The 19,936-nt window shown below is 38.4% G+C and overlaps 1 protein-coding gene across 1 annotated transcript in view; it reads left to right on the forward strand.

The window, feature by feature from the left end:
• The first annotated feature begins 3,130 nt into the window (after positions 1 to 3,130).
• The window catches only part of LOC137276748 (uncharacterized), an 83,827-nt gene continuing 67,021 nt past the window's right edge, over positions 3,131 to 19,936 (forward strand). Inside the window, exon 1 of the mRNA XM_067808387.1 lies at positions 3,131 to 3,184. The gene's annotated coding sequence lies outside the window, so the exon portion shown is untranslated. The remainder of the gene's footprint in view (positions 3,185 to 19,936) is intronic.

Here is a 19,936-nt window from a genome sequence, read left to right on the forward strand (position 1 = left end):
TTTACCGACCTCTTTGGAGACCTAGGAGTTAGACTTTGGTGTGACAGTCTTTCTGCTATTTCCCAGCTTTATTTTAAATTAAAACCCAAGTTTGTGCCAGTTTGATTTCCCATCTGGTCAACACTGACCAGGTATGAAGCTAGCAGGAGAGGTGAAGAAAAAGTTGTATATGCAGTGATGGAATGGAACCAGGTCCTTCCCAAGGGCCCAATTTTCTAATTTAAATTTTTTAAAACTGCACCCTTCATGAGGATCTGGTAACGTTCCATCATTGTATATACTACTGGAAGAGACATTGACCTTACCACAATCTGGCAGCAAGGGGACATAACTCTGTATTACATATTACACTTGCTATATTTCTTGGGTATACTCTTTTAAGAAAGGAAATGGAAATGTAAAAGCAACATATCATTGACAAATTTGGTCTATTCAACTGTATGTAACTCAGCAATACAGCAATATTTTGTAGAAAATTATATAAGTATCCCATGGGCATTTCACGAGAATGACAAACATAATGATTGCTGTCCATGAGGTGGATATTACTACCTCGTATTTAACCGTCTTTTACTGCTAGAACGGATTGAATCAGTTGTATGTTTTGTTGTAGAAGTTTTCTCCACTCCTGCAGCAAGTTCAGCAACTGTTGAAGGGTCAATGGCGGATTTGTATGACGTCGAGGTCGACATACATGTTTATCTATCTGATCCCACAGATGTTCAATTGGGTTTAGATCTGGGTATCTTAAAGGGCCAATAGAAGACATTGATGTTGTTATTGGCCAGGTAGTCCTCTGTAGCACATGCTGTGTGAGGTCTGGTGCTGCCCTGTTTCAACAGTTCTCTCTTTCAGTCAACAAGGCGATGCATGTGAGCACGGAGAATCTGGTCAATATATCGAGTGAATGATTGCCTTGGACAAGCACAAATTTTGATCTGTATGAGATTGCTCCCCAAGTATGTGCGTTTACACCATCGTAGTTGTAGTTGGCGATGCTGCCAGGACAGAATCACACCTCTATCAGAACATCTTTGTCGCAATCCTGCCTATCGTAGATGGTTTCGGATAATATGTCCCAAGATCCGGAACCAGTACCGATACTGTGGAGGAAGTAGTTGGCGTATGTAGCGACCAGAACTGGGATAAACAGTCCACAATTTCGTAAAACCCTATTTACTACAGTACTGCTGCTGGTTAAGTCTTAAGTTTAAGGTGATCTTTGCACAGAATGTGATTTAGTTTGTGTTGTCGGGAAACACTGAAACCTGAAAATTACATTAAGAGTTTCTAATTATTTTGTACAGTTATCCAGTCGTTTATCTGAAAGACAAAGAGAGAGAGAGAGAGGGTAGGATGTAACTGGGGTGGGGAGGTTGGGAAGAGCATATCGCATATATAACTTACACCACACAGAATGAAAGATGGGAAGGGCATATCAGTGTAAGTTATAAATCCGATATACCATTTCCGCCTTTCATTCTGTGTGATGTAAGTTATATAGAGAATCTCACCCAAGTGTACTGATAACCAATGTCTGAGGCTTGTCAAGGATATTTTTATGTTTATCAACAAGTGTTGGTATAATTGATATCAGTAGACACTAGGGTGAGATTGTATTTATCGTCCCAAATCATTCTTCATTCATTTTCATTCTTCAATGAAAAATGTACATCTCTGAACACAGCACTGGCATCAGATTTGCAGTGCAGTGATGTCATAGCACTGTGATGTCATCAGTTCGTGACGTAATAGTATTGTCAAGGCATTGTGCAAAATCTACTGTCAAAGCGATATCTCATGGAGATATCGTCTGATGTCACAAGCTATATCTCCTGTGGAACACAGTTTTGGATGATAAATATAAGATATACCCTTTCCACCTTTCATTCTGTGTGGTGTAAGTTATGTATACGATATAACATTTTCGCCTTTCATTTTGTATGGCGTTAGTTATATAGCCGATATACCCTTTCCTGACTTTCGTTCTGTGTGGTGGAAGTTATGGATCCGATATACACTTTCCTCCTTTCATTCTGTGAGCTGTGTGACTCATAGGGATGGATCAATCTTGGTAAGAAGTACTGAAATGTGGTCTACCGGATTTGGGAAGGTCACACATTGATCCTTGCTGTTGGTATTGGCTCCATAGCCTCGATATGGTACTCGGCGAGACATCAGGAAACCTTGCAACCCCTGATCTGGACTCGTCTGCTTCAAATTGTGGGATGCCGTTATTCCTCTGTGCCTCAGTTAGTTTTGGCATTGTTGAATCTGTGCTGATGGTTGTAACCGAAGTGAATCAAAATCCAAAACCCATTACTTTAACAATGCTTGTGCCTTTTACACATGTCATTGCATACGTGGCTCGAAACAACAGCACTGGACCGTCTTTGCTGAGAGGTGCATATATTTCCAGTGTTTTTTAGTAATATATATATATACTTCCGACTTCTCACTTTCACGCTTAGATACTTTAAAGAAATTCATTGAGGCAGTGGGTTAGATTTGAAGAATCGTGAGTACAATGTGTGAAGCCCATTTCTTGTGTACCCTTCCGTGATATTGCTGGAATGTTGCTGTGTGAATCACCTCTACATCAAAACGCAGCTGTTCACGTGTTTGATATTTGTTTTGCGATAGTTTGATACATGATCCTATGCAGTTCCCCAGTATAAGGATTGCACTTGGTTCCTCAAGTTCGTGGAGAAATTCATCTTCCATCTAACCATCTATAGGAGAGTAGTTTAAGTGAATATAAACTTTTGATGGATAACCCCCTTTTCTTAACAAATACTAACATTAATTTAAATCACCGTCTCTATATCACATTATAATAATACTTTGACAAAACTTCGTGTGTGATATGTGGTGTGTATAGATATATGACTCACACCAATGGCGCTCCAATAAAGTGAACACACGTACAAAGTGAAACTTAATATGGCCCTCGTGTGTCTTAATCAGCCGATATACTTACATTTAAAACACATACTATAGCATTATTCATATGTATCCGCACAGTGCAACAACGTCCACTCAGTTATTAACCGGGTCACATAGAGCAGTATTGTGGCAGGTTTGTTCGACTGAAGTCGCAAACCACGCCTAATTTCCACACCTAATGCTGTCGCCGAGTGCTCCGAGATACCGCACGTGCAGAACGAGTGGGAGAAGCGTGGCAGTAGGTATGAAAACGTTTACCTAACGACGGCAATGACATCAGTTCAGTTCGGGGTAAAACTTGATCTACTGACACAGCTATAGGTTCACAGTGTTAGCGAATGTTGGGGTGTATCACTCTGAGTGAATGGCAGTTCGGCAGCTATAGTGTGAAAACCTCAGATTAACACCAGTTTTGCTAAACTGGTTAAATATGTCTTGCGTCAGTATTGATCTTTCAAATCATGCATTTATGTCAGCAGTCTCAAGAAGGTTTATTCAATTCTCATTTGAATATAACTTTGAATACAGACTTTGAAAATATGAGTAAATGTTGTTTTACACCACAGTAACAAAACCAGTTATGTACTTGTGGGTTGCATGTGGCTGAGTCCATAGTCATCCAGGTAGTGTATTACCTCTGACACTGACAGGGATAAAAGAATCCATTTATATTGTGCTAAGACCATATCAGCTACAGTATATAAATTGGTGCCAGTGATTTGCAGGCCCCTGTGATGGAGTCTGTTAGACCTGTGGTCAATAGCAAGAGCAACAATCACAAATATGATGGTAAACAGTCTGTCAGATCTGAGTGTTCCCATTGTGGCTATTTCCTACTGTCCCATTGTTTCAATGCATATACATTGCCTAGATGGATGCTCATGCTGTTGATCACTGGATTCAATACTCACCAGGATTGAAAATGCACATTGCGTAGATTTATGGTCATGCTGTTGATCACTGCATTGTCTGGTCCAGACTCGAATGTTTACATACTGCTGCCATGTTGCTGAGTGAAGTGTTAAATAAGAAAATAAGATCTGGGGTAGAATAGGCCTTCAGCAACCCATGCTTGTCATAAGAGGCAACTATGCTTGTCATAAGAGGCGACTAACGGGATCGGGTGGTCAGGGTTGATGACTTGGTTGACACATGTCATCAGTTCCCAATTGCGCAGATCGATGCTGGTGTTGGTCACTGGATTGTCTGGTCCAGACTCAATTGTTTAAAGACGGCTGCCATATGGCTGGAATTTTGCTGAGTGCGTTGTAAAACTCAACTCACTCAACTCACTCACTGACTGTTAACATTACACAACTACAAAAATGTTTGTTGTAAAATGAGCCAACCTAGAAAAGAAAAAAATGGACTACTTCAATGATAATGTGCTAAGAGACTTCCTAAAAAATAATCAATCATCTTACTGAACAAAATGGAGACTTGTCTTGCACCATGAACAACTTAGCATGGTCCACTGCTGGAATGTCTGCATTTTCAATTTGTTTGAGGAGTGTGTAAAAACACTGTGTAAACATGAGGTTTTACCTCAAGTGGTGGCTTGATTACAATGCCTGTTGTGAGCTCATACACAAAGTACTTTATATTCCTCACAATCTAAACAGGAGTGGTGTATGTCAAGTCATTAACAAAACATGTCTGCCCTTAACCAAGGGACTTGTCTTTACACTCGTTTTTTTCCTGAATTCATACATAACAACTTCCACAAGTGATCAGTGAGGATAGTTTTACTCCTCTTGTAGCACTATTTCGGCAAGATCATGGTAGGGATGGGACTGGGAAAGGCAGGGGCCAGGGGCCATTTTGCACACAGGAATACAAAATGGCCTATTAAAATTTGGAAGTTTACTATTGATACAAAGGCAGTGGCCCATTCAAAATTCAGAAAATGGCTAATAATCCTGAAAATGGCCCATTGTCAAAGTTCCCTTTCCCAATCCCTGTAGGGGACACCAGAAATGAATTTTGGAATAAAATTTGTGGAAAAGATGAAAAGCATATATACAATGAATACGTTTTACATCAAGGCAGCCTGTTTGGATGAAAACATCAGAATATATTGTGGTTTTTATGATGCACAACCCGCTCTACACAGCTGGGAATGTATGTGCTCTATAATCAAAGAAATGCAGTAGTTGGAATATTGCTGAGTGAACAAGAAACAAACAAGACACCTCACAGCCTGTGAGTTAGGAAGGTAGAGATTGTACAAAACCAGTAGCATTTTGCAAAAAATGAATATTTAAAGCATGTAACTACAGCACTATGTTTTTTTTTCTTACAGCTGTAATAGTTCATACTGACAAACACATTAAGTACGCCATGTATTCTGTTACATGTTTATGCATGTAAATTTTTAAGGGCATGTGTCAAAGGCAGGTTAATGATTTTGGAGGTGGACTTGATGTGGGCGAGATCCAATTCAGATGTCTGTCCAGCTTGGAGGTTACCTCAGGTAGGCAAGTTCTGTATGGATGTAACATTCACTTACAACAGATATTACCTTATATTTGTTTTGTTTGTATTTTATGCTTTATGGCTAAGGGGATTACAATGTAAATGATTTCCCCAAAATGTATGTACAAAGTAAGTGACACCCCCACCCCCACCCTGCCCATAGTACATGTGTACAAATCGCATGACCCACTCACCCAACCAGAACAAAATGGGAGATCCTCTTGAAAGATCGTCATCAGCACCCCCATTACCCCTGCCAACCATATGAATGGCCCCAAAGTCATTATGTGTGGGGATTTATGTGTAAAATATTTCTGTATGATGGATACTGCTGTTGTTCAATACTCCATAAAAATGAATTTTGGACATGAATTTTAGAATATTAAAACAATCGTGTGAATTCGAATTGAAGCGTATTCATCTCGCACATTATTGGTTATGAAGAATGGTGCACATCAGTGATAGAAGCTATAGTATGTGCACAGTTGCATTCCTTGCCTCCATGTTGGATGGTGTTGTGTTTGAATCCCTGATTATGATCCTTGGTTTATTTGCACCGTCCACAGGCCTGTGACCAAGTGGTATATATCCTGTATCTGCGTGTGTTCAGATCCCCTCCCCATGGCTTGAAGACGTTATTGTTTATTTGTGGGTTGACATTCCTTTGTGAAAAATTCACATTATGTGAAGTAAGTTTAGTTTTACTCTGCACTAAGCAATAATCGAGCTATATGGTGGTAGTCTGTAAATAATCAAGTCTATCAATCTGGGGATCAACATCATGAGCATCGATTTGCACAAATGGGATACAATGATATGTCAAACTTGTGAGCAAGCCTCACCATCCAAACCTGTTAGTCACCTCTTAAGCATGGGTTACTGAAGATCACCTCTAACCCGGATCTTCACGGGTCCACTTTATGTAGAAGGACATGTAGAGTGAGGTAGTGTGGGCATTTGGGTGGATTCTGGTGGGATCTTGACTCATTGAAGCCTTTCTGAAACTGTCAGGTTAAATGATCATATATCAGAATGTTACATTTAAACAACTCATATGCATGATTTTATTTATAACTGATATATGTAAGAGGTATGATTGAATGAGTGAGTGAGCTGGGTTTTACACTGGTTTTAGCAATATTCCCGCAATATCATGGTGGGGTACACCAGAAATGGTATTTACATATTGTACCTGTGTGGGGAATCACACCCTGCAGTTGGATTAGCTATTGGGAGTAGGGCTTAAGTGTTTAACGAAACATATTTTTTTATTTCAAACCTGATAATTTTTCAGAATTGTGGATTTGTGGCATAAACAATGGCTTGATTTAAGTGAAATCATGCAAAACATTTTCTCCTTGAAAAAGTTAGGCATATTTGTCATACTGTTTAGTCATACCGGCTACAAAGTATTTGCATAATTCTATTATCTCCTATACAAAGTTTATTAATGTCTCAAGTTCTTAGCAACCCGACCCCAGTATGCTGAGTCTATCGAACATTCTGTGTTAGACCTTGACACCCTAAGAATTAAGGGATCAGTTATTCCTTGCTCATGAGGTATTCCCACCATTACTCTAGTGGTGATTAGACAGGAAGAGTCCAGGTATGCTTATGTTGTACAGGGATTGTCCAATTAATCAATATAATTCAGTGTCATTAAGGTTTCGGTATTGATTATTAATTCACTGGAGTGAAGATTATCTGGTTGTCAGCTTGTAGGAGGTACAAGTCACTTCAGGGATTCCAGGGTAGAATGAGACAGTCCTAGAGTTGTGGCGAAGTACACACTGAAATGGTGATTACTGTGTTACCTGGCTGATTGTGTGTCATGGAATATTGTCAACTGCTGTGTGGCAACTTTCACTCGCTCACTCACTCCTTCACTGACTCATTCTATTAAGTACCAAGTTATGTTTTAACCACATGGTGATCCTAAACCATTGGAGTTCAGCTGTAAAATAAGAGTTCAAAAGATGAGTGTTACAGGAAGTGAACCAATGGCAACATGTTCATTGATGTTTAGGCCAGACCATTTATATTTCTTATTACATGGAATTTTGAAAAAGAGGGAGAAAGAAATCACCAGTCAAGATAATGTTCCTTTTAACTTCCAAAAGTATTTTATTTTTAGCAGTTTATGAAGTGTATATTGGGCAAAAGACAATCTTAGAAATACGAGTATGTTTTGTAAGTTTATATTTTTGGCCTATTAAAAACTTAAGACATCATTTATGATCAGGAAAATTAATCGTTATTTTATTTCTTTTTCTTTAAAAGATACATTGTGCAGATCTGTAAAACGAGGAATAAAACTGATTTGGCCTTAAGAGGAATAAAGAACACCCTGACATGTCATTTTGGATTCATGTTTTACCCGCCTACTAACCAAGGGTTTTGTGCACTAGGGGTATGAACAAAGCAGTAGCCAAGGTGAGTCTGTCAGAAAGGCATTCAAATAACTTTTTGTTTGATGTACATCTCACAGGTAGAAATATCAGGTGACTCTAGAAATCAATCATGCCTGCCACGTCCATTGTCCTGTGCCCTTTTAGATACCTGTATGATCAAAAGGAAATATTGTAACATTGTTTGTTTGCGCAAAAACATATTGCTATAGATGCATAAATAATAAAGTTTCCCCTGAAAAGCATTAAGTATTGACATGTTAAAAATAAATATTGCATCTTTACTCATATTCTCAGTTCTCAAGGAAAATATTTCAAAAAGAAGTCAATAAAACAAGCACAGACATTTTAATGGTACACATGGGGTGTAATTATAAAGATCCCTGCAGTGTAAGAATTTCATTACGCCACCTCATAGAAACTTAATTTTCCATGTTATGAGCTGTTAGAAGTGTTTTGTGCCCACCTGAGTGTGTATGATTAGAATGTGTGTAGTTTATGATCACCAATCACCATACCTTTTGTGTCATGTGATACCTGTGTAGTTGAGGCTGATCGTGTGAATGCATGTTTATGTTCGCGGATCACGTTTTCCACAAGTGGGTGTTGACAGTTTGAAATACTTGCAGTATTGCATGCCAACATGGTGTCTGTATTTTGTTACTGTTCACAAGGATATGTCGTTTTCTGTGGCAATGATCGGGGCTACAGTGGTCATGGTTGCTCTCACATGACAGGTGTGAATATGTGGTGTAGGAAGTTTTGATTAGTGCTGGCAAGTTTTACATCTAACCATTAATGTGGTCTGGCTGAAATTGTTTTAGTTTCATACCCTACCATTAGGTATGTCAACGAGTATGTAAGAAGTGTTGCCTGGGGAATTAGCTCATAATTAAGATGAAATATAAATTGATGAAGACGAAGACATAGTTGAGGTGAGGCGTCTTTAGCTGCTTACACAAGACATGACAAACAAGTACACATGAATGGGGTGAATGGAGTTCCAGTTCAACCTCAGGGTGTTTCCTACGAGCAGCATTATCCTGCTCGCAGTCGTCCTTACACACAGAGTCGGAAAACAAGACTCTTCACATTCGATATAGATGTGAGCATACATATATATATATAGTTTTTAACAACAATCGACAGGCAAAGATTCAGCATTATCCTGCTCGCAGTCGTCCTTACACACAGAGTCGGAAAACAAGACTCTTCACATTCGATATAGATGTGAGCATACACATATATATATATAGTTTTTAACAACAATCGACAGGCAAAGATTCAGCATTATCCTGCTCGCAGTCGTCCTTACACACAGAGTCGGAAAACAAGACTCTTCACATTCGATATAGATGTGAGCATACATATATAGATATATAGTTTTTAACAACAATCGACAGGCAAAGATTCATCAATGGTCAGGTGGAGAAACAACAGCACTTCCTTGTACAGTTGATGTGATGGCAGTCAAGGAGATGACCAATAAAGGCCATAAATGTCATATACAGTAATTAATGGAAGAGACAGAGAGGTAGAGGGTGACGGACAAGACAATGTACACTGCAGTGGTGATAAACATTAAGAATGCAGATTAAATAACAACAAATAGGTCTTGTATGGCTTGGCTACGTAGTTTTTGGCTTTTAGAAATATTTCGACGATGGCTGTCCTGAATTAGATGATATAACAACTAACTGAAATATTGAGCTGACTTAAGATAACTGAAGGTCCCACAGAGCAGCATTAAACAAAATTCTTTTTAGTGTAAGCTGACATAAAACCATCCAAATATCACATCTGCCACTACCATGTATTTTGGTTATCTGATTCCATCAACACAAGAATGTGAAGCTTGTTGTTCTCACACATATACAATGCAGTATCAGTTGTACAGATAATCTCAGTCAAATCCCTTGTAAACCTGACAACAGCATGGCCACTTCAAGTAATGGCTAAGTAAACAGATAGAGTTGCATATAGATAAACATTTTCTCTAATTTTGTCACATGTTAATATAGATTTAGTAAAAAGCATGCTTATCACAGAAACAGTATTCACGGTACACACAGCTATTAATAAGAGTGCCCCAACGTTCTCTATGTAGAAAACAATTGCAGAGAATGGAAGGTTGAACAACTGATATTTATTCTTTTGGTGCAACTAGGTTTGTATCGTAGGTTGCACCTCGTGCAAGTAGGCTAACGTGTCTTAAATGGAGCCCTCTAAGTCACATTCAATTAAGGTGTAATAGTCACTGAAAAATTGAAGTCTTACAGCCATGAGTTCTATTGCAATGGTCTATAATAAATTTGATTAATTGGAAAAATAAGGTGAATTTGTTAATGTTGCACATCTGTTTTTGCCTAAGTACAGGAGCTGACATTTGTACACTGTCGTTCCTGGTTATTATGTGGGAGCATTGGTAAGCCCAGCTAATGATGTTTGACATGCAGTTAGTGTATAGCACTAACCATATGAGGTTCTCCTGTAATTGGCTGAATATCAACTGACTGTGTGGGTGATCTTTGTCATATCAGATTATCTGTTGAACTATTCACTGACCCACAGACGGCTTGCCATGTAGACCTTGACTAATAGGCAAAGATTGGTTGTGGAACTGCTGTTTGTTATGGCTGATTCTACGAAACTGCACTGGTAAGGTGTTACAGTTTTGGACAGTTCATTCTTGTTTCATTTGAGCCGGAATAGTTGTATTTTCAGTCCAATGATATTTATGTTTCAGAGTTTTACTGTTCAGTGTAATAATTAGTAGCTCTTTTTGACTTGGAAAATGTTTTGTATGGTTACAGAGATTTAATTCAAAATGATATTTGTAAGACTCTAACCTGATGTGATCATGTTGCTCCTCAACTTGTGTTGTACTCATCCTTATAAAGCAATGGTTTAGATATTCATCGTGAAATATTTTCACTTCCAGTCTGTCAGTCAACTGTAATGAATTGTAACTATCAGTTCTCATATACAGCTGGATTCTTATACATTTAATAGACTTCTTTGGAAAAAGGACACTATTTTTCAGAATAATATAGGTATAAAAGTTCAAAGTGTAACTGTTTGTGTATGAAAGGTTGCGTTTGTTTTATATTAGGGCAATAGTAAGTAGTAATCATTGTTGTTATGATTTTGTATTATAAACATTCAACCCACTTGAGTAAGTGGGTGAATATGGTTTTAAGGTGCTTTTGGTAATGTCCAAGAAATAAGAGAGAGGGAGACACCAGAAATGGACATGACACATTTTACCCATATTGGGAATCAACCCAGGGTCTTCTGTGTGGCAAGCAAATGCTTTAACCAATTGGTGTATCATAGGCTATGACTGCAAGCCCTGATTTATCTGGTCTAACACATTAGGGGGTGACTCAGAGAAGTGATTTTTTGTTGTATTTTATTAGTAACTATTTCTAGAATTTGCTTTGTTCTTGTCACTAGAGGTGAACCAAGCTCACTCACTCACTCACTCACTCGCTCCATTAGTGACTTGGGTAGTGTCCAACTTCTACCATTCTCACTTGGATCCTTTGTATTAACAATAACCATGTTGCCTGCATTAGCCATTCAGTGCAGACCAGGGAGCTTCAGGTAACATAAGCATATGTCTGAGAACATGTCCAAGTGGTGTTACCATTACCATGTTGAGTTTACCTTTCTGAGATAGACCTGTCAACTGTGGAGATAGGAAGGTGGTGAGGGTCTCTATAGAATTGGTTCAGACATTGTCAGGGACGTGGATATCAATCACACACTGCCATACGTGTCACTGCTCTCTGTGGTTGTCAGACGACCACCTCGGAGAACAATGAACACAACACATTAGTAGTTAGAGTTTCCGATGACCATGTCCTGCTATTGAACCTTACTGGTCATAGTCAGACACTTAATGGTGTTGGACATGGGTCATATAATGGAGGATGTTTATAGACTGCTTAATGTACTACAGGGTGGCTCACTGGGCATGGTATGTTTGATTCCTCAGGGGTACTATACTATTCAAAAGAAGGTGAGGATATATGGATTCATTGATATTACTATTGTCAATTTGTCAGCCAAGGAATCAGTTGGTCCTGAAGTGCTTTTGAGAAGGGCAAAATATTTCCTTTCTATCAAGTTTTATATAATGTGATGTGACTTAAAAATGTCTCATCAAACATTTGAAATGACACCCCAAAACTTTAGTTTCAAAAAGTGTTTATAGTCCAGAAAGTGATTCATTAGAACATACAACAGTCCAATAAGATGTTTCATTTCTTGTTAAAAGCTGGTCAGGAACAAAATGTCTGAAAGACATTTTAGATTATTTTCTATTATTCATGGAGTTAAAAATAGAGTTAATTATGTTTAAGTGAAAAAAAGTTTGTATGTGCCTACTTTTTGCTGGTAATTTGGTAATTGTTTATTTGGAGGAATACAAATTAATATTTGCTCTTCAGACTTTCAGTTGTGGCTGATCTGTGAGCCAAATGATGTGAAAAAGATCAGTGAATAATATTAGCTGCATGTTCTGTGTCAGAACGAAGAGGTTGGATGTCAAATACCATGTCAGTTTTATGGGGCTTTTATGAGATGTCAATACCAATCATAGCACCAGCAATCACTGATAATCAATAACAATCACCGATGGTCAAACACAATCAGCTGACTGGGGTGTTATAAACTAGCCTGTGTTACAATCTCCGCAACACAATAACTTAACAGGATCTGCCTGATGTGTACACGCCTCTCTGTCGACCCCCCTCCGATACTGAGTGGCCACAAGAGGTTGCTAGGACTGATCTCTCCGTACGATCACCGTCCTATTGTAGTCAGTCAGGCTCACGGAACTGGAAGGTCGGGACTAGTTCATTACAGAAGTGTGTTTAACACTGGGAGGCAATATCAATGTAGAAATACCCGTGTAATGATTCACTTGGAAGTAATGGATTGTTTAAGTAAGTGGCCTTTGCTGTTTAACCATGCATAGGATTTATGTCATGTTTATGTCGGTTATATATGATTTTTAATTCCATTTGATTATTTCAGCAAATGTATTATTTTAATATACCTTTGAAAATGTTCAGTGATGTTATGTAAAATAAGTTTAGTGATTTAGAATAAGATTAGATTGTTTTGCTAAAGTCCAGTACTATATGTCAGTAATGATCTCTGATACATCTCTAAGCCAGTGGTTCTGCTTGTGCCATCTCCTGGTTTAATGACTGTACATTATGTCAGTTGGGCTGTTCTTCGGGGTGGAAATCCAGACAGTTACAGGGTCTCCAAGGCTCTTACTAGTGGGAAGTGACCCCTGTTAAATGGTTCTGTATGACCACAGGACCTCTTTGTGTCCTTAAGGACCACATGTTTAACAGCTTGATCATCTCAGGGCCGATCTATTGCCTGCTTCAAAGGGACCCATCTCAGTCCCTATTTACTGCCTACTTAAAAGGGACCCATATTTAACAGCTTTAGTGGTTGATCGTCTCAGTCCCTTTATACTGCATACTTCAAAGGGACTCTTGTTTAACAGCTTTATAGGTTGATCATCTCAGTCTCTATATACTGCCTACTTAAAAGGGACCCCTATTTAACAGCTTTACTGGTTGATCATCTCAGTCCCTCTATACTTCATGCTTAAAAGTGAGCCCTGTTAAACAGCTTTACAGGTTGATCATCTCAGTCCCTCTATACTGCCTACTTAAAAGATACCCCATGTTTAACACCTTTACTGATTAGTGATCTCAGGCCCTCTCTACTGCATGTTTGACAACTTTATTGGCCTTTTCTATTGCCTGTTTGAAAGGGTCTGTGTAATGGTTGATCAGCTTTATTGGTCGATTACATCTGGGCTTTTGACTCTGCCAACTGACCTGTCTCACTGGCTTCTTTTTTGCCTGCTTAAAAGGCACTGGCATTACTGGTTGATCATCTCATGGTGTCTTGTTTGGATGATTAAGAGAAACCCCTGTTTAACAGCTCTATATCACCTCAGGGCTTTATTATAATGTCTTGCCTAAAAAGGTAAACTGTCTCACAGCTCTCTCTATCTCCTGCTTAGGTGGACCAGCTGTCAAGTCAGAAATAGGCTGGGTTTCATTTTCAGTCAGATAAAATGTGTGAAGTAAATTAGATTCCACATTGTCCATCACAGATCACATATGCATACATGTGTATCCCTAAAGCTACATCTGTCACATTGTTTCCTTGTATTCATATGCATGCTTACCCATGAACCTCATGTCAGCAAGGAAACCATTCTGAGAAAACAGTAATGGACTGTCATGTTGTATTTTATGTATGCTGTAAACATAACACTGACGTTTGTGTCACTGGGTTTAATCTACATGTGTCTGTATCTATGTTACTGGTGGGAGATTATACCATCAAGTGTCTAGGTAAATATAGCAAGATAAATATTCTGCTGGGAAACAGAATAACGACACATTTGTATGTTTCTTAATCGCCTAGTCTAGGCAGCAGCTCTGATATGAAATGATAGTGTTCTACACATAGTGTAGATTGAAATTGATTTGACTGGTAAATTGGTTGTAAAGATAAGTAAGATTCATGGTAAATTGTTGTACCATTGGTAGGCCCATTTAGTTTTCTTTACAGGTGATATGACAATAAGGTGTTTGTGCATGTTTATAAATTACTGTCTGAAGTGTTAGCAGTGAATTATATTATTGGTCTCTGTGCACTTGGAGACCACCTCTATGGTCTAGCCTGGACAGAGGAAGGTCAGTGGTTTTAACATCTTCCAAAAGATGTTAAAGGATGCTACTATTACATATATTCTTACAGTGCTTGTTATTTTGGGCCTCCTGAAGTGGCCTGAGTAGTTGCTTCAACAAAAGAATATAGAGACAATGAATAATAGAGGAAGCTGTCAAAACCAGCATCTGTCCAATCCAGCATGTTGTCAACACTGGCATAAAATCTCAGTCCCATCCATAACTTGTACATTTACCATCAGCTCTACAATCCAGCACTTTGTCTAAATGAGATTATTTCTTCAGTCCCAATGAGTGCTTCTACTGTACATTCAGTATTGTATTCTGTGTTAATATTTTGATACCTTTGACATCTTCCAAAGAAAGGTTCAGTTTTACTTCCACACACATACCTATTTACACCCACTGAGATATATTGGACTCTCACCATGTCTAACCTTATACTTCTGAGTAAGCTTGGGACAATTTAAACATGCACTTATCTTGTAATGAGGTGTGAGTGTTGTAAATCTCTTCACACCAGGAACTAGGGAGATTAAGGGCAGGTGCCCCCTCATCTGGAGGGGTTGATGGTATAATAATTGCTGATGGGTTCTTACTGATGTTGAAAACGACTTACTATAAGTTACCATGGTTACAAACACACAATTTAAGAGAGGTTACTGGCCCTTTTTTATATTCTTATTAAAATGGCTTGGTATTGGAAAATCATGTCAGTTCATTGTGACAATTGCTTTTGCTGTTGTGATGGCAAGATAGATACATGCTCAAAGCAGTGTAATTGTGTATTCTGTTTTTCATTAGGCATTGTTAATATTTCAGATAACCTAGCTTAACATAACACTGAAACTGTATTTATCTGTAAAAGGCAAATGTTATGGTTGACAACTTGTTTATTGTGTGTCACAAAGTTTCTTGGCTATTCCTTGCCCCTTCGTCAGGTGAATTATCCATGTACTCAACAACTGGCTTAGAAATGATTGTTATGATTATCAGTAAAAGCTGTAGCCGAATTCAAAATGTTTACTTGAACACATTCAAGCTCAAAGCTGCTTACTCTATAATTGTAATCTGGCAAAAAAATGTTTTGAAAGCCGATCAGTATAACAATGTATTTCATACAATAGACACAGTGCCTCATCCCTTAAAATGTACCGGTAAGCTTCAACTGGCGTATTGTGTCGTGAATGGTTTTATTACAATAGAACTGACGGATTGACACAGTCTGTATGGAACATTAGTCCCTGGAGATACATTCCGGCACTATCCATCACATCATATTATGGTTGACTGCAAAACCAGCTATATCAGATAGACAATGTCACAACACTGTAACCTGGTATCTATAGTACTGTAACAGTCACTGGCAGTGGGGACTCCCTGGCTATTGTGTGATATGGATACTGTTATTCCCCAGCCACCAGATGGAATTGTTTCACCAAGGTGTGACTGCTATTCTTCCACAAACAATGCATAGTATCTGTATATCTGCACACAGCACTATACAGATTATGTCTTTATCTGAAGGCAAAGCTAAAGTTGCAAAAGGCTGTCGACAGTGACATTCTCAGTCTGTTCTGTCAACATCTGAAACAGGATAAATTTGATGTGTGAATACTACAATGTTACCAAGGGATAGATTTAAGAATACTGTCAATGTGTGTTCTTTGTAGTTACATCATATTGTATCATGTGTGCCGCATCTTATTTTTTGTTGAAGAAGTTCTCACCATTTGTTATATGGATATGTATTTCACAAAAGTATGACCAAAGATTTCATGTTGGTTTTGGGTGCAGTCTGAGAGAACTTTTCATTACACTCCACCACTGAGTCTAACAAAACCTTATGGGAGGTCACGTCAAGTAACCTTTGAGATTGACCAATCAGAACACAACTTACTGCGAAAGTGGACATTCACACATACCTTTTGAACTTTTTATGTCAAAAAGGTTTGTACCTGAACGATTCCCAATGCTATTTTCTGTACGATTGCTTGCGGGTGATTCACATGGCGCATGTTAAAACCATGGCAACGGCAAGTAAACAGTCAGGAAAATAGCGTTTTGGGCAATATTCAAGGATGTCAGCTTGCGGAAATGTTAGCTAATGGTAACCATGTCAACAGAAACCCCAAAGCGTATATACTGCAGGTCAAATAACTGCTGTATGTGGATTCTTGTTTGTGGAGAGGTCTGTGTCAGTGACCTGAATATTTTGTAAGTTCCTCTGATCAGTAAATAGTAGCTGTTGTCTGATTGGTTAAATCTACTTAACCGTCTCACTATTGATTGGACAGTCACAGGTTGCTCAAAGGTTACCTAACACGACCTTCTACTAGGCTTTGTTAGACTCGGTGGTGGAGTGTAATGAATAACACTGAGACTAAGTTCACTTAGACTGGTGTTGAGTGAAAATATGTCCAATTGACTCACTTTTTAATGAATGGAAACAAATGATTTCCAAAATTGTCGCTGGTTTGATGTTGAAACAATGTTACTAAGATATCATTAAACATTGTGGAAGGGTCCAACCGATGAACATGGGACCCACTTCATGATTCTTCGAGAGTATCAAGGTTAGATTAGATCACAGATTATTGATATGAATCAACCCAAGGACCTGTAGTGTACCACTGCTATCTTGTGAATCACTACCAGGTTGTTCCAGCAAAACAGGCACAAACAGTATTACCATAGCCATTGTTGGCCTGTCTCTTTTGATCAGTAATAGACTTATAGATCGTCTCTTCCCTGGAAACTTTCCAGGTTTATTTCTATGAGTGATTTTGTCTGCATTCTGAAACATCTTTGTCTGCACCTTCACCGAGAAATATTGATAGAGACCGTACAGTGTAGTAATTTTCATAGTGAGTAGATATTTCCAGAGCAGTATTGAAGCTACCACTGCATTGACTGTTGTTACATGTAACCTTTTACTGATCATCTCGTAGACTTGACTGGAGTGAAAACTAATAACATTTCAAGTAGTCTTTGATAGAGTGACTTTAGTTCCATGCTGCTTTTAGCAATATTCCAGCAATATCAAGGTGCTGAACACCAGAAATGGGCTTCAGAAATTGTACCCATATGGGGGATCAAACCCGGGTCTTAGGAGTGATGATCGTTGCTTTTACCACTAGGCAATCCCACAACCCCCGTCTTTAATAGAAGATATTCAGATCTGATCTTAGTGGTGACTAACGGCTGCAAGCAGAAACATTATACAAAATCGTTCCCAATAGGTCGGAATTTGGTTTCTTTACACAATGAAATATATGTTTGTTTTGTCTTATTGGACAGTGCCATTTATACAAACATTTGTATTTGGCATTGAAGCTGAATGGCGGCAATAAAGGCGACCTTCATTATTTTTACGTGCCATGCTAATTATTAGTTGCTCAAGTCATTAATCACTGTTCTATTTGTCACAGATTAGAATATCCACTGTTCACTTGAACTGGGCTGTAGAATCACATTCACCCACCTGATTCCCATTTTAGTCACCCTTTGATGTAGTGGAGGGCTGTTGATGTAGGCTGCAGATACGAAAGTATCATCCTTGGCCTTGGCTCAAACATCAAATATCCTTGCAGTTGGTCTTCAGCAAACTATGCTTTTGAGAGGCAACTAACAGGATCAGACGGTCAAGTTTTCTGACTTTGTTGACACATGTCATTGTATCCCAACTGCATAGATTTTTACTCATCATGTTAATTTCTGGATTGTCTGGTCCAGACTTGATTATATACAGACCTTCACTATATAGCTAGAATATTGCTGAGTGCTGTGTTAAACAACAAACAACATCATGTCTAATGTCATTTATATCACTATTTCATAGTTTTGGGCTACTTTATTATTTGACATTCCCTGATGGTCTTAAAGAACCTTTAGATTCTATTGTCCATTTTACTAAATAAGATCAATTTACAGAAACCTAGGCAAAGGTTCTTTATCTTTAAATAACCAATTGCTTAAATGTTGAAATTAACCGTTACAAGTTACCCAACAAGTTCATTTTCCTCTGTCCACAATTCAAGTGTTAATCAAGCTCTTCATATGAGGTGTCATCTGAAGTCTTTCTGCCACTGAGTCACACAGGATTATAGCTAGGGTCATTCACCTCATAGTATGCTTCAGTCAAGCAGACGACATGGAAACATGCTCGGCAAAGTGGTGTACTTAGTGAATTTTTCATAGCATTATGAACTATCTAGTTCCAGAGTAGGATAGCATGTCTCTACTCTTGACATGGCTGACTTTAGTGTAGACAGAGTCTGGAATTTCACTGTAAATCTTAATTTATGTTGTCTTTCAGATGGTTGTGATAGAGCAGGGGTGTGCGATATCCCTGCACACGCGGGGTTCCCAGGGGCGGGGTATATCAGTATTTATCACATATCTCCCTACAGTTTGTCTATACCCTGCTGTTTCACGTCAATAACGCTTCCCATTATCTAGGATCTTTCAAACTAAACACAGAGTTTTGAGCCTTTGTTCAAACACAATGGAACAATTTGCAGTCATTTTGAACACCTATCGGATATCAAGTCTGTTTGGATTTATTTTGTGTGGATAACTACTAGCACTGCCTGCATGTTGATTGTGAGTCTCTGTATCTGTGCCCATGTGTTTGCTGGTGTATAGTCATGTTTATCATATGGTGAATATTGGTCCTACATGTGGAATACAGGATTTATTTTCCCAATGCCTGTGTGTGAGTATCTGTATAGCCTCACCTCTTGGATCCCAGAACAATCTCCTGATGGTCAAACATTAGATTATGTTGATCTAAATGTTTTCACTTTTTATTGGTTTGTGCCATATTTAGGCCATTATGACCAACACTGAATTGTTCAATGTCAGTCACACGCAGAGAAAATCTTAACATTTCTTTGTACTTGTGAGTTTCTAAGGGACTGACTATGCTACATATGCCATGACAGAATAACTACAGCTATATGAAAGAACTGGGTGAATTTTTTAACTTCTTTTGAGCAGCATATATCTGTATCTGCTTCAAAATGGGTTTTTGTGTCTAAAAGAGGAACAAATGTTTTTTTCACAGCACATTATTTTCAAAGCATCCAGAATGGATTTCCAAAATTGTATTTTCAAAACATACTCTGATACAGATTGTGTATTAAAAACATCTGTTTGCATTTATCAGCATATGTTAATCACATTTTAAACCCACAGAAAATGTATATTGTATGTTATTGGGCTATGCTCTTGGGATCATGCTATATAGTGTACTCCCTCCAAAAATGGGACTGATTTTGACAGAAGCCACCACAGAAAGGTGACTGCCATTCTGCATGGGTACCAGTAAATCACACATTTGTTAACCAAGTTTGTAAGCCATAAGAAATT

Source organism: Haliotis asinina, chromosome 3 (genome assembly GCF_037392515.1).
Source record: "Haliotis asinina isolate JCU_RB_2024 chromosome 3, JCU_Hal_asi_v2, whole genome shotgun sequence".
NCBI classification, from domain to species: Eukaryota; Metazoa; Mollusca; class Gastropoda; order Lepetellida; family Haliotidae; genus Haliotis; species Haliotis asinina.